This window comes from Psittacula echo, assembly GCF_963264785.1.
Source record: "Psittacula echo genome assembly, chromosome: 2".
Taxonomy (NCBI): Eukaryota; Metazoa; Chordata; class Aves; order Psittaciformes; family Psittacidae; genus Psittacula; species Psittacula echo.
Window position 1 is genome coordinate 1,037,070 of NC_137737.1, and position 13,385 is coordinate 1,050,454.

At 53.7% G+C, this 13,385-nt stretch overlaps 1 long non-coding RNA gene across 3 annotated transcripts; it reads left to right on the top strand.

Annotated features, from left to right (window-relative positions):
* Window positions 1-4: 4 nt before the first annotated feature.
* LOC308217133 lies at window positions 5-8,953 on the top strand. 3 transcript variants are annotated; one of them, XR_013956187.1, is made up of 7 exons: window positions 5-1,044; window positions 1,148-1,340; window positions 1,432-1,506; window positions 2,325-2,474; window positions 3,194-4,649; window positions 5,012-5,842; window positions 5,955-8,953. It is a non-coding gene; the product is annotated as an uncharacterized lncRNA (long non-coding RNA). The 3 variants fall into 3 exon arrangements; XR_013956188.1 differs by having other exon boundaries at window positions 5-864; XR_013956186.1 differs by having other exon boundaries at window positions 5-1,340.
* The last annotated feature ends 4,432 nt before the right edge of the window (window positions 8,954-13,385 follow it).

Consider the following 13,385-nt stretch of genomic DNA (forward strand, 5'->3'; position numbering starts at 1 on the left):
AAGACTTTCCTCCGACCTCCTGATAGATGCATATGCCATAGAAAACAAGGTATTTAAGTAACTACTTACTTTGCCCATCACAAATGTGAATTTGAGTCTCCGAAGCTGGCCTTCTCAGTCAGCCTCTAACTGGGATGCAGCCTGTGTCAAGCTTTGTTTATATTTACTCAGTTTAGGTGTAAATATCTCCAAGTACACTTGCAATAGGACACGGCAGACAGTCTTGATTAAATAGTGGCATCTTGAATGGAGGGGTGGAATAGCAGTGAGAAGAACCCCTATAGACAGTGAGGGCATCCCGTGACAATGGGATTCCTTAAGCCAGGCTGTGCAAATGAGGTAAGATTACCCTTAGCTTGGTTATGAGCTCGGCAGGGATTGCAGCAACCTAACCTAAAGCCCAGCGCAACCCAGGAGCAAAAGCTCTTCTACCAGGTCTGCTGGCTTGGGAGACAAGAGGAGTGGTGTGAAGGCCTGGAGGGGCATAGCAGATCTCACTTGGTGGCCATGCTCGTGCTCTGCTCTGAGTAGGTTTCTGAGCCTTTGGGCTGCCTTGCGAACCTGGAGCTCCTGCTCAGAGCTGAGGAAGAGAGATGCATCTGAGTTCCTGCATCCCAAAGGCATGCTTGAAACCCTAAGTGAGTGAGTGAGGCATGTAGCTGTCCACTCCTTGTGAGGGCAGTGGGGGGTGCAAGCATTAACGTGATTTTAAGCCCATGCATTCCAGGAGAGAGTTCGATTCTGTGGATGTAAAGCAGACAGACGCACCTGAAAGAGGGACCACCAGTGCAAAACAAGGAACTTGCCATTAAGGGCTGCATGAGATGGCTCCTGCTCAGGGCAGGCATTCTGCCACCCTGCGAGGTCCGTCAGATGTATGTAGTAGCTACTGAGCCTGCGTCACACTGGCTGCAGGCTGTTCTGCAAGGAATTGGTTATGTGAAGAGTGTGAGTTCACGGGCTGATAAAAACCAGCTTTTCTCGGACCCCATCCTGCGCACAGTGGCTGTGTGTGGCCTGCAGAAGGAACAGTTCTCTGAACTGGTGATTCTGTGTATACGTCACTGAATTTCTGCTTGCATCTAAATGCACTTTGGAAGGAATTTAACCTTTGAATCTGAAGTCTGTTTTTTTGCCATTCCTACAGGAGACTGATGGTGACACCCTACAGCTTTCCGAGATTTAGGAAGGAGCACCATGACTGAACAGGCCTGGTTAAGCAGTTATTTGCCTCTGCAAGCAACTGAAACCTCCTTGTGGTCAGCTGGTGAGAGCACTTGCTGCAAAATCAGACTTCACTGACCGATAAAGACCCAAATAACTCAGTTGCTGGGGGCTATGTAAGTGTCTTAGGCACTGACAGGCACTAACGTGACTCCTGCAGAGAGCTCACTTCAGTTCTTGTGTGCTCAGCTCTGGGTTTCCCAACAGAGGCTTGCTGCTCGCTGCCTGCACCCTGGAAGGAAGCCGTTGGCTGTCACCTGAGGAAAACCTCTCTGAACTACAGTAAGTAGCAGTAGGGAAATAGCTTACATCAAAGGCTGAAGCTGCCACATTGTTATGCTCATTAGGTGCGTCAGGCAGATGTCTTTGCTGGCGTGGCCGATGCCCAGATTGCTTTCGTCAGCCTTGGTCTGCAGTGCCAGCGGCAGCCTCTGTGCTCAAGTACAAGGCAGGCAAACCGGGCTGGTGGTGCTCTGCTGCATGAAAGGGCTGTGGCTGGCACCACCCTTGGGGCTGGAGATGTGGCCCAAATGCAGTTCCCAGCATCGGGGCTCAGAAGCGCTCCAGGCAGATCAGAGACTGGTGGGAGGAGGGAGGAAATGAGCAGGGAGTTTTAAAGCAGGCCATGTAGCACAGATGGGGTATGGCTGAGCACAAAATGTCTTTACAGAGGTGCAGTTTGATAAGCTAGCATATCCTGCGGCTGCTGGAAATGCTTTAGGGTGGGGTAGATAAAGTGGCTGCAGCATCAGAGGAGCTAGGCAGCAACGTGCAGCTGTGAGAAAAGGATGGAGATGGCTGTAAAACAGCATCTTGCTGCTGCTGGAGGCCCAGGAGCAGTCTGGGGCTCAGTGGACAAGGTCAGCAGCACTGTGGCGTACGTCCTGCTTTCCCCCCGTCATAGACTGGGGAGACCTGGGCAGTAGCCGTCCCCCTCCGTGGAAGGCCAGGGTGGGTTTGTTTCCTCCAGCAGCTCACCAGGTATCAGGCTTCTTGCAGATCCTTAAGAGAGCCTGGAGGAAGAGAAGCAAGGCAGAGGCTGAAGGCACCGTGGGTGCCACAGTAGCACCGTGGTGGCAAACATCCAGTGGTTTTCCCAGCAGGATGCCATGAAAAAGCGGATGCACCAGACCCCTTACATGTAAAATCCTCTTCCTTCCTTGTGTGGGGAGCTCAGAAGTGAGCAGGTACCGGAGGGGTGAAGGGTGACTGTGGCGGATGAAACGATTAAGGACAGCACAGGAGCTGTGGTGAGTGAGGGAAGGGACCTGAACTGAGCAGAGGGAGAAGAAGAAGGAAACGGGGTGGGAAGCATGGTAAGGGCATGGCATTTTCTGCATCAGCTGCCTTCAGACCTGCCACATCTGTGGCAACAGCCCTGGTTTTCCCTCTCGAAGGGATGGGTAGCTGTCAGCAAAGATGTAATACGTGTGCTGCACAGAGATGAGACGAGACTTGGGCAGGGCAGTACTTCCCAGGGCTGTTAATGTAACCATGGGCACCGCTGGCCAGGGCCTCGGCAGCGAGCTGACCTGGGAGGGAAGCACAGCCAGGAGTGAGCAGACACACTGCCTCTGGGGCAGGAGAGCTCTAGGTGAGGGGCACAGCACTTAGGTGAGAGGCTTTTCCTCTCTGTTTCCAAACAGCACGAAGAAATCTGGAAAGTGCCTGCTCTGACCTTGCTGCTGTTGTTCACAGCTCTCAAATACAGTGACCTAAGGCACAGCACTTTGTTCTTTTCTTTTCTTGAAACTTGTGTTCTTTCGGGCTCATCTGTCACTGCAGCCCTTGAAAGCAGTAATGTCATCACCCTAACCACGGAACTGCTTCAAAAGACCCTGGGAGTGAATGCAAGGGTTCATTTGGTCGAAAAAGGGAAGTTTTTTGAGTCACTTGTTTCCCATGTTAGAATGGATTTAGGTTCTGGTTCGCAGCTCCTGTTAGGAAATAATGTGCTGTGATCTTCCAGGTAAAGTGCTCAGAGAATACCCTGGAGTAAGGACAGAAACTGAAAGAGATGATGACCTGCCGCATGGATGTCTGCCTCGCAGGGACTGCGCTGCCACGCAGAAGCCAGGTACCTGATGCTCCTCTGCCTCCCTGCAGCCCCAGCAGGACCCTGAGCAGCAGTGCACAGAGAGCAAGAGAGAGTGAACCCCAAGTGGTATTAGCCGTAGGTTTAGGTCCACAGAATGAGCAGCGGGTGTCAGCAGAGGCAGGACATGTGGGGGCTGTGCAGCCGTGCATCCTGGCCAGGAGGAGCAGGGCCAGCCTGTGGGGCTGCAGGATGGGCACAGGCTACATGTACAGGGCTGGTGCCCAGCACCAACAGCTCGCTGGTACTTAAGGGTTTCTCTGGCACCTCCTCCTCCTGCGTAGGAGATTTTATCCCCGTTTGGTCTTCAGTGTCGATCTGCTGGCTAAATAAATGGTGGCAGAACTTTCCACTGAGGTCTAGCATCTCATCCCTCAGCACTTCCTAAACCGGTGTGTTTGGTGGCTAGCAGTGGTGCTCAGCAGCTGTGCTGAAACCTCAGCTAAGCAAGCTGGAAGATGTGATACCTGGGATTAGACCATCCCGTGCAGGGCCCTCCCGCTGACTGCTGGATTGAGTTGTGCTTGCAGAGCTCTGGGCAGGGAGGTGGGCGCCCCAAGCACCTTGGCACAGAGTGTAGCCTCTCTCTAGGCTGAAGAAAGTCTCCCCAACCCTGCTGAGACGGAGGCTGCTGGACCGAAGTGGCCTCTTAAGATGGGTTGGGTGCCCGGGGCAGGGATGGAGCTGGAGATGGCCACAATGGGGCCAGTGGCAGGGCTGCAGCCTGCGCTCCCGTTTGAGCAGAGGCTTCAGGCTGGCAAGTGAACCGAGGCCTTGGTATCTCACACGGGTGGCAGGAGGCCTCGCTTCTTGTACCCTGCATTGACAGAAATAGAGGGGATAAGAGAGAGCTCTAGGCCCTGAAGGGCTCAGGGGTGGGCTATATAATCGGTGTTGATGATCAGCGTGCAACACAGCTGGTGGGGAATTGTCTCACCGCCTGTTCACTCCTAGTACCTGTCCAGCTGAAACACTTGATTGCAGTGATGCTACTGGCAGTTGACTGCTCATAAAACAGGAGGATGGGTGTTCTCCTGGCTTTGTGAGCTGTGATTGGAGAGAAGCTGCTGGCTGGAGCTCAGTGGTGAGAGCATGCAGGCAGTGGTGTGGTGAGTGAAAGAGAGCAGGATGCAGACAGGTCCCAGGTGTCCCTGTCCCAGGAGGCACCCAGTGGCATCGGGCAGAGGAAGTGCTGCAGCCCAGCTGGCCAGGAAGGCCGTGCGGAGGAGAGGACCCGAGTGGGACCAACCAGCCCCTTCCTTGTCCAACGAGTGGTCCGTCTGTCAGAGCCGTGCCTCTCCAGTCTAGCTGTCGTGTGGGACAGCGTGAGGTACCATACTTGTGGGACAAGTGCGGGCGGGTGACATCCGTTGCTCTTTCCTTACCCAGCCATGCTCTAACCGTTGTTACGGGTGTAATCAGTGAGTAAGGTGGGACTGCATCCAGTGTCTCTGCACCACACGCTGATAAGCCCCTCAGATGCCGTCTGGCAGTTGTGAGGTGCTGCGGTGGAGGAGGGCAGGGAAGCGTGTTTATGTGGAACACTGCAGTAGCTGTTTGGGTCCAGCACGGAAGAGGGATGGGAGGGTCACTGTAGGCGTTTAAGGCCAGAAGAGACGCGTGAGGAGAGCCCCAGAGAAAAGCTGTGGGAGCTGTTTGCCTGTGGTAGGTGCGACTGTGTTTCCCAAACAGAGGCTGATGCTGTGAGGGACTTCTGACTGACAGCCCAAGGCCATCATCCTGCCTTGTTCACCGAGTGGCTGAGGTTGGAAGGGACTTCTTGATGTTTACTCCCACCCCTTGCTCAGACTCTGGTGCCTCGTGCCCTCTGGTTTTGAACATCTCCAAGGAGATCTCTACAAGTCCTTTGGGCAGCCTGTTCCAGTGATCACCTTGCGGGCAAACATTTTCTCTTAATGTTTAAATGGACTTTCCTGTCCTGTGTTTCGTTTCGTGCCCGTTGCCTCTGTCTGCGGTTTTCGTTGTGGTGTGAAACAGGGGGAACAGCTACACGGGATGCTACAAAATTTCATGAGACAGCCTGGGTGACCTTTGAAGGTGCCACCTTTTCCATGGCAGCGAGATAAAAACACTCTTAACCTTGGTTTGGGTTTTTGCCTTCCCACCGCTCAACCATGAACGTCTCTTTCCTGCATTACCCATTTGAAATGTCCCTTTGCTGTGCAATCCTTTGGGTGTCTTCAGCTTTATTAAAATTCCAAAATCAAAGCTTCTTACCAATTTATGTTCGTTATGCACAAGGAGGAGGAACGTAAAGGTGACGTAAGGATAGATAGGTTTGTGAAACAAGCCGTTTCTTACGGGGACAGCTGCCGCAGTACCCTGCTTGTATGATGCCATATAGGAGGGTGTCTGTTTTGAACGAGTTTTACGCACGACCTGCACACCGATCGGGCGTGCTTTTTAGGCTGCACACCAGCCTGTCAGCCTCATCGGTGTGGTTGCTGCGGACTCACGTCAGAGGTTTCCTGAGCTGAAGAAAACCCCACTTTTTGTTCTTCGGTAAATATAAACCCTTTTGTTTCAGAGCAGCGTGCGCTCGTGTGGACATCGTGTGTGCCAGCACAGACCCTTTCAAGAGCTCCAGAAGATTTTTTTAACCTCTTTCTTTCAGCTGCAAGACCAAAAGGAAAAGAAAGGTTTCTGCTAATGGGAAGCACCAGCGGAGAGTGGAGGTATGTCTGGTGATGGTAGCACGTGCTCCTCTGACCTTGCCAAGAGAGGAAATCCATCTGCCCTCTGCTTTCACCAATTGGTCTGTAATTTGCCTGTAGTTGTCCTCCCCATTTCTGCATTTTGTAGAATCATGGAATGGTTCATGTTGGAAGGGACCTTGAAGCTCATCCAGTTCCAACCCCTGCCACGGGCGGGCAGGGACACCTCACGCTAGAGCAGGTTGCTCCAAGGCCCTGTGTCCACCTTGAACACTGCCAGGGATGGGGCAGCCACAGCTTGTCTGGGCACCCTGTGCCAGCGCCTCAGCACCCTCACAGGGAAGAGCTTCTGCCTGAGAGCTCATCTCAGTCTCCCCTCTGGCAGGTTAAAGCCATTCCCCCTTGGCCTGTCCCTTCAGGCCCTTGTCCAAAGCCCCTTTCCAGGTTTCCTGCAGCCCCTTTAGCCGCTGGAGCTGCTCTCAGGTCTCCCCTTCAGGAGCCTTCTCTTCTCCAGGCTGCCCCAGCCCAGCTCTCTCAGCCTGGCTCCAGAGCAGAGCTGCTCCAGCCCTCGCAGCATGGCCATGGTTTCCTCTGGCTCACTTGAGCAGCTCCACATCCCTCTTGAGTTGGGGCCCAAGATCTGGATGCAGGACTTTGTTTCCTCTTACATTGCCATAAATGCAGAGTGACACTTTAACAGCTGGACAGATCTAGATCCTCATATAGAAGTACCTGGGGCCAGTAAATGAGAGCAAAACCACCTCCTCTGCTTGAACGAGGAAGAAATGATTTTGTTCAACTTGTTTACTTGCTTAATTCAAGAAGTTTTTTCCCTTCCAGTCAATTACATTCATGTAATGGAAAACATTGTCACAGGAATTCTCAGCTTGATTTGCTTTCCTGATTTGAGATCGTTGCATTGCTTTTTGCCTGAAGAGCAATTGATTGGCTTGCAGGCTGTTTTGCAGCAGCTCTTTGGGGAATGACCACTATGTTTCTAACCGTCCTGTTGGATGTTGTAACAATGCAGGTCCCCGGTTTCCTCTTGACATTTGGGTACTACCAGCAGAGTTTACAGCTCTTGGTATTGTCTTTGTTGAATTAGTACCCGTGCAGTCTTCCCAAGCCCCTGGGAGTGCACCGCAGTGCTCGCAGCGTGTTGTCCTTGTTTATGATGGCTTCTGTCTAGGTGATGTACACAGATGGACAAAGCTTTGCCATCCTGATCTGCTTGTGTGGGCAGAGACTCGGGGGGCAGTTTCAGAGCTAAGAGTTGATTTTCCTGAGAGGGATCCCAGCTCTGCAGCAGAGGAGCTGCACTGCTGAGGAGCAGGCAAGGGCTGGAGGGAGGGAGGACCAGGAAGTGCAGGTCAGCCCCGGTATTTTTCTGTAGTGAGGGTGGTAAAGCACTGACACAGGTTGCCCCGAGAGGTGGTGGATGCACCGTCCCTGGAGACTTTCAGGGCCAGGCTGGATGTGGTTCTGAGCACCCCGATCTAGTCGAGGATGTCCCTGCTCATTGCAGAGGAGGTTGGACTGGATGACCTTTAAAGGTTCCTTCCAACCAAAACCGTTCTGTGATCCTAGGATTAGAACCCCAGTGACTGCAGGCGTTTCCCTACAGCTGCTGAGGGTCTCTTTAAACCCCCAAAGCCACAATTATCCTTCTTCCTTATGGAAGGGCTTCTCGTCCTCACGCTCTTTGGTGTGTCTGGTGGGATTGTGCCCTTGCTGAAGCTTGTCTTTGGTACCTTGAGCTGAAGTGCTTTGCTGACATGAGGTTAAAGTCATCTGGGGGAACATACTTTAATGCAGCCAGGGAGGGGAAACTGGCTGATTGGAAATGCTGAGGGCTGCTCAGCATGTGGTTCACATTCACTGTTTGCTACCCCAAGTACCAGTACCGATGCGAGCAACACCCAGCTCTGGGGAAATTCACTTTTCTTTCAACCGATCGGAACTGGTCACTTCTCAGCATAGCAAGTATCACCTCTTGAAAGCAAAGCTCCTCTGGTGCCGCCGATGGAGCCCTGAGCCCAGCAGGAGGCCCGAGGCTGCTTTTCCATTTACCTATAAGAGCAATGACACTTGAACCACAGCAGGACGAGCCACAGCTTCCATGGGCGTAAGCCCAAATGTTTCTACCTTTCCTAGCCTGCCAGGCATGCAGCATTAGTGCGGGTTTCTAGTTCACTGAAGGGTATTATCTGCTCAACATTGTTCAGTGACAAGACTTCCACTGTACCGTAGCTGCTGGGGGGCTTACAGACCAGAACACACAGAGCCTGTGCCACAGATTGGCTTTCCCGGCAGCCCCGGGCACCTCTCGCAGGGACAGAGATGCGTGTTTAGCCCCCGATTTCAAGAAGATACCATAACAGAGCGGTGCCTGCAGGCAGACAGCACATTTCCAAGGGACCCCTCTCTACTGCTGCGTTTGCCGCACCCTGGTGATCCCAGAGCCCTGCGGGTGATGCCTGCTGCCCAGCACGCAGTGTGCCGATGAACCCAGCCGTACAGGGGCAAGGTCCTCGGGTGCTGCCCTGAAGCGTGGCAAAGTGGCATGGGAGGAAGAGGTAAGGCCGCTGGGGATGGGAATGGCAAACTCCTGTAATTGCTACTTAGTGCACCCCCAGCAAGCGCTTTGGGGATTTGCCTCTGCCTTCCGTGCACACAGCAGCACCCCCTCCTGTTGGGTGGCTCCTGCCAAAGCTTATCGCGTTCATGGCATTAGTGTCCCTGCACAGCGAGCATTGACGGGTGGCTCTAACCGATCACTGCTCAGCTGCTTGCCTCAGAGAAAGGATTCCCTTGGTGCAGCTGCCTCTCACAGCTTGCTGACTGCTGCAAAGGTTTGAAGCTCCGTGACAGACAAGACCATATATATTTAAAGATTCCTGCTTTTAATGCAATTAAATAGTTGTCCTGAGAAAATAAAGATGTTATCAGGCCAGGAGCACATTCTTGTTTTGTCTTCTCTTAACATTCTCTTCTGGTCCCTTCCCTTCCCGTCTTTCTCTCTTCCCTTCCTGTCTCTTGTACTCCTTTCTATTCTCCTATGTTCTCTTAGTCTCTTCCATTTTCTTACAGTCTCTTCCCTTCCGGTTCTGTTTTCTTAGATTCTTTCATATTCTCTTAGTCTTTTCTAATCTCTGTTCTCTTATACTCCCTTCTCCTCTGTCCTTTTGCATTTTCTTCTATTCCATTCTCCCGTACTCTCTTCTGGTGTCCTCTATTCTCTTCGTCTCTTCTAGTCTCTTCCCTTCTGTTCTCTATTCTCTTCTCTTAGATGACCTCTTTTCTTTTGAATTCTCTTCTCTTACATTCTCTTCCCTTATCTTAGATTCTCTTACATTCTCATATATTCCTTTCTCTTACATTCTTTTCCCTTCTCTTATGCTCTCCTAGAGTCTCTTCCCCCTTTTATTTTCCTTTTTCGTAGTCTCTTCCCTTCTCCTACATTTTCTTATTTTTCACTTCTTCCTGTCTCTTTTCTGTATTTGCTTCCATATTCTTCTCTTAGATTCCCTTCTCTTCTATTTCCTTATATACTTTTATAGTCTCTTCCATTTCCTTTTCTTAGATTCTCTTGATTTCCCTTTTCCTGTGTGCTCTTCAGTTTTTTCTCTTGGCTTCTTTAGGTTCTCTTCTGTACTCTTCTAATCTTAGATTCTCTTCTATTCAATGCTGTTCTCTCCCCCTATATTCTCTTCCTGGATGCTCTTCAGTTCTCTAATCTTAGATTCTCTTCCGTTCCCTGATCTTCTCTTCCCCAGATGCTCTTCTCCAATAATCTTTTAGATTCTCTTCCCTTGTATTCTCTTCCCCATATTCAGTTGTATTCTTACCTTCTCTCCCATGAGATTGTCTTAGAACCTCTGCTCTTGTATTCACTCGCATTCAGAGGGAAGGAGGGGAGGGGAAGGAGAGGAAGAAGGGAGGAGGGAGGGGGAGGAGGGAGGAGGGAGGGGAAGAAGCGAAGCAAGGAAGGAGGGGAAAAAAGGAAGGAAGGAGCAAAGGAGCTATTTATGGCCATTTCTATCCCATTTTCCCCATTTCTTGCCAGTTTTATGCCATTTTTGGCTATTTCTAACCCATTTTAAACCTCTTTTTTCCAATTTCTAAACCAGTTTTGGCAATTTCTGACCCAATTTTGACCTAGCCCATTTTATGCCATTTTTTGCAACTTCTAACCAGTTGTTGCCCATTTCTTACCCATTTTAAACCTTTTTTGGCTCTTTCAAGCTCGGTTTTGCCCACTTGTAATCCGTTTTAAGCTCTTACGGGCTATTTCTAAACTCTTTGCCATTTCTAACCCGTTAAAAGCCATTTTTGTCTATTATTCAAATCATTTTTTTCCATTTCTGTCTTGTTTTAAGGCACCTATAGCCACTTCAAACCCATTTTTCCCATTTCTAACCCATTTTAGGCTATTTTTGTCTTTTTCTAACCTATTTTTGACCATTTCTCATTTTAAGGGTCCCTTTGTAACCCTTTTTTGCTCAATTCTAACCCGTTCTAAGCCATTTCGGCCATTTCTAAACCAGTTTTGTCCATTTCTAACCAAATGTTTTGCAATTTTAAACCTTTTTCGCCCTCTTCTAACCCATTTTAAGCCTGTTTTGGCTCTTTCTAAAACATTTATCACCATTTCAAACCAATTTGTTGCCACTTCAGACCCATTTTCGGCCATTTCTAACCCGTTTTGAGCCATTTTTGGCCACTTCTACCCCTGTTTTGCCCGTTTCCAACCCATTTTAAGGCATTTTGGTTATTTTTAACCATTTTTTCCCATTTCTGTGCCAGTTGAAGCCTTTTTTGGCTACTTCTAAGCCATTTTTGCCCCCTTCTTACCTGTTTTAAGCCATTTCTATTCCGTTTTTGACCATTTGTAATGTGTTTTAAACCATTTTTTTTCCCCTTTTTTAACCCGTTTTTGCCCATTTCTTATGTATTTTTAGGTATGGGACGCCTAAAAAAATAGTAACTGAAAGAGATTAAAAAGCAAAGACAGCTGAAAAAAACATGAATGAAAAAGTGAATGAATAAAAATGTGTAAAGAGAATAAAAAGCAAAAGGGAAGAACGCGCTTATAAATTCCGACAAAGCAAATACAAAGTGATAAAAGTGAACAAGCCTGAACGAATCTCCAGTAAAAGTTCCCTTAGCAACTTAGCCCCCGCCCCAGTAGTGCAGTCTTCAAGTCCCCAGGCAGCAGTTGGTGTCCCCGCAGGCTGTAAACTGGGCTGGGAGCGGCCGTTGCTCTCAGCCCGTTGCCTCTTCGGTACCGAAAAGTGAGCGTGTGCTGCCACCATGTGTCCAACATCGGTACTGCACGTAAAGCGGGAGGAGCACAGAGTGACGCCGGGCAGCGCTCGCTGCTGCCACCATGTGTCCGAACATCGGTACTGCACGTAAAGCGGGAGGGGCACAGAGTGACGCCGGGCAGCGCTCGCTGCTGCCACCATGTGTCCGAACATCGGTACTGCAGGTAATGCGGGAGGGGCACGGAGTGACGCCGGGCAGCGCTCGCTGCTGCCACCATGTGTCCGAACATCGGTACTGCACGTAATGCGGGGGGGGAACGGAGTGACGCCGGGCAGCGATCGCTGCTGCCACCATGTGTCCGAACATCGGTACTGCACGTAATGCGGGAGGGGAACGGAGTGACGCCGGGCAGCGATCGCTCCTGCCACCATGTGTCCGAAACCCGGAACTGCAGGGGGTGGGGATGGGAGGGGCCTCGGTCTGGCTCCGGGAGCGGATCGGTGCTGCCATCATGGCTGTCAGTCACGCCTAGACCCGCCCCCGACTTCCGGTCCGCCGTGGCCCCGCCCCGCTCGCTCCCCATTGGCTGAGGCGGCTGTCACTCCAAGTCCCGCCCCCGACTTCCGGTCCGCCGCGGCCCCGCCCCGCTCGCTCCCCATTGGCTGAGGCGGCTGTCAGTCACGCCTAGACCCGCCCCCGACTTCCGGTCCGCCGCGGCCCCGCCCCGCTCGCTCCCCATTGGCTGAGGCGGCTGTCAGTCACGCCTAGCCCCGCCCCGACTTCCGGTCCGCCGTGGCCCCGCCCCGCTCGCTCCCCATTGGCTGAGGCGGCTGTCAGTCACGCCTAGCCCCGCCCCCGACTTCCGGTCCGCCGTGGCCCCGCCCCGCTCGCTCCCCATTGGCTGAGGCGGCTGTCAGTCACTGCAAGCCCCGCCCCCGGCTTCCGGTCCGCCGTGGCCCCGCCCCGCTCGCTCCCCATTGGCTGAGGCGGCTGTCAGTCACGCCTAGACCCGCCCCCGACTTCCGGTCCGCCGCGGCCCCGCCCCGCTCGCTCCCCATTGGCTGAGGCGGCTGTCAGTCACGCCTAGACCCGCCCCCGACTTCCGGTCCGCCGTGGCCCCGCCCCGCTCGCTCCCCATTGGCTGAGGCGGCTGTCAGTCACGCCTAGACCCGCCCCCGACTTCCGGTCCGCCGTGGCCCCGCCCCGCTCGCTCCCCATTGGCTGAGGCCGCTGTCAGTCACGCCTAGACCCGCCCCCGACTTCCGGTCCGCCGTGGCCCCGCCCCGCTCGCTCCCCATTGGCTGAGGCGGCTGTCAGTCACGCCTAGCCCCGCCCCCGGCTTCCGGTCCGCCGTGGCCCCGCCCCGCTCACTCCCCATTGGCTGAGGCGGCTGTCAGTCACTGCAAGCCCCGCCCCCGACTTCCGGTCCGCCGCGGCCCCGCCCCGCTCGCTCCCCATTGGCTGAGGCGGCTGTCAGTCACGCCTAGACCCGCCCCCGACTTCCGATCCGCCGCGGCCCCGCCCCGCTCGCTCCCCATTGGCTGAGGCGGCTGTCAGTCACGCCTAGACCCGCCCCCGACTTCCGGTCCGCCGTGGCCCCGCCCCGCTCGCTCCCCATTGGCTGAGGCGGCTGTCAGTCACGCCTAGACCCGCCCCCGACTTCCGGTCCGCCGCGGCCCCGCCCCGCTCGCTCCCCATTGGCTGAGGCGGCTGTCAGTCACTGCAAGCCCCGCCCCCGACTTCCGGTCCGCCGTGGCCCCGCCCCGCTCGCTCCCCATTGGCTGAGGCGGCTGTCAGTCACGCCTAGACCCGCCCACGACTTCCGGTCCGCCGTGGCCCCGCCCCGCTCGCTCCCCATTGGCTGAGGCGGCTGTCAGTCACGCCTAGACCCGCCCACGACTTCCGGTCCGCCGCGGCCCCGCCCCGCTCGCTCCCCATTGGCTGAGGCGGCTGTCAGTCACGCCTAGACCCGCCCCCGACTTCCGGTCCGCCGCGGCCCCGCCCCGCTCGCTCCCCATTGGCTGAGGCGGCTGTCAGTCACGCCTAGACCCGCCCCCGACTTCCGGTCCGCCGTGGCCCCGCCCCGCTCGCTCCCCATTGGCTGAGGCGGCTGTCAGTCACTG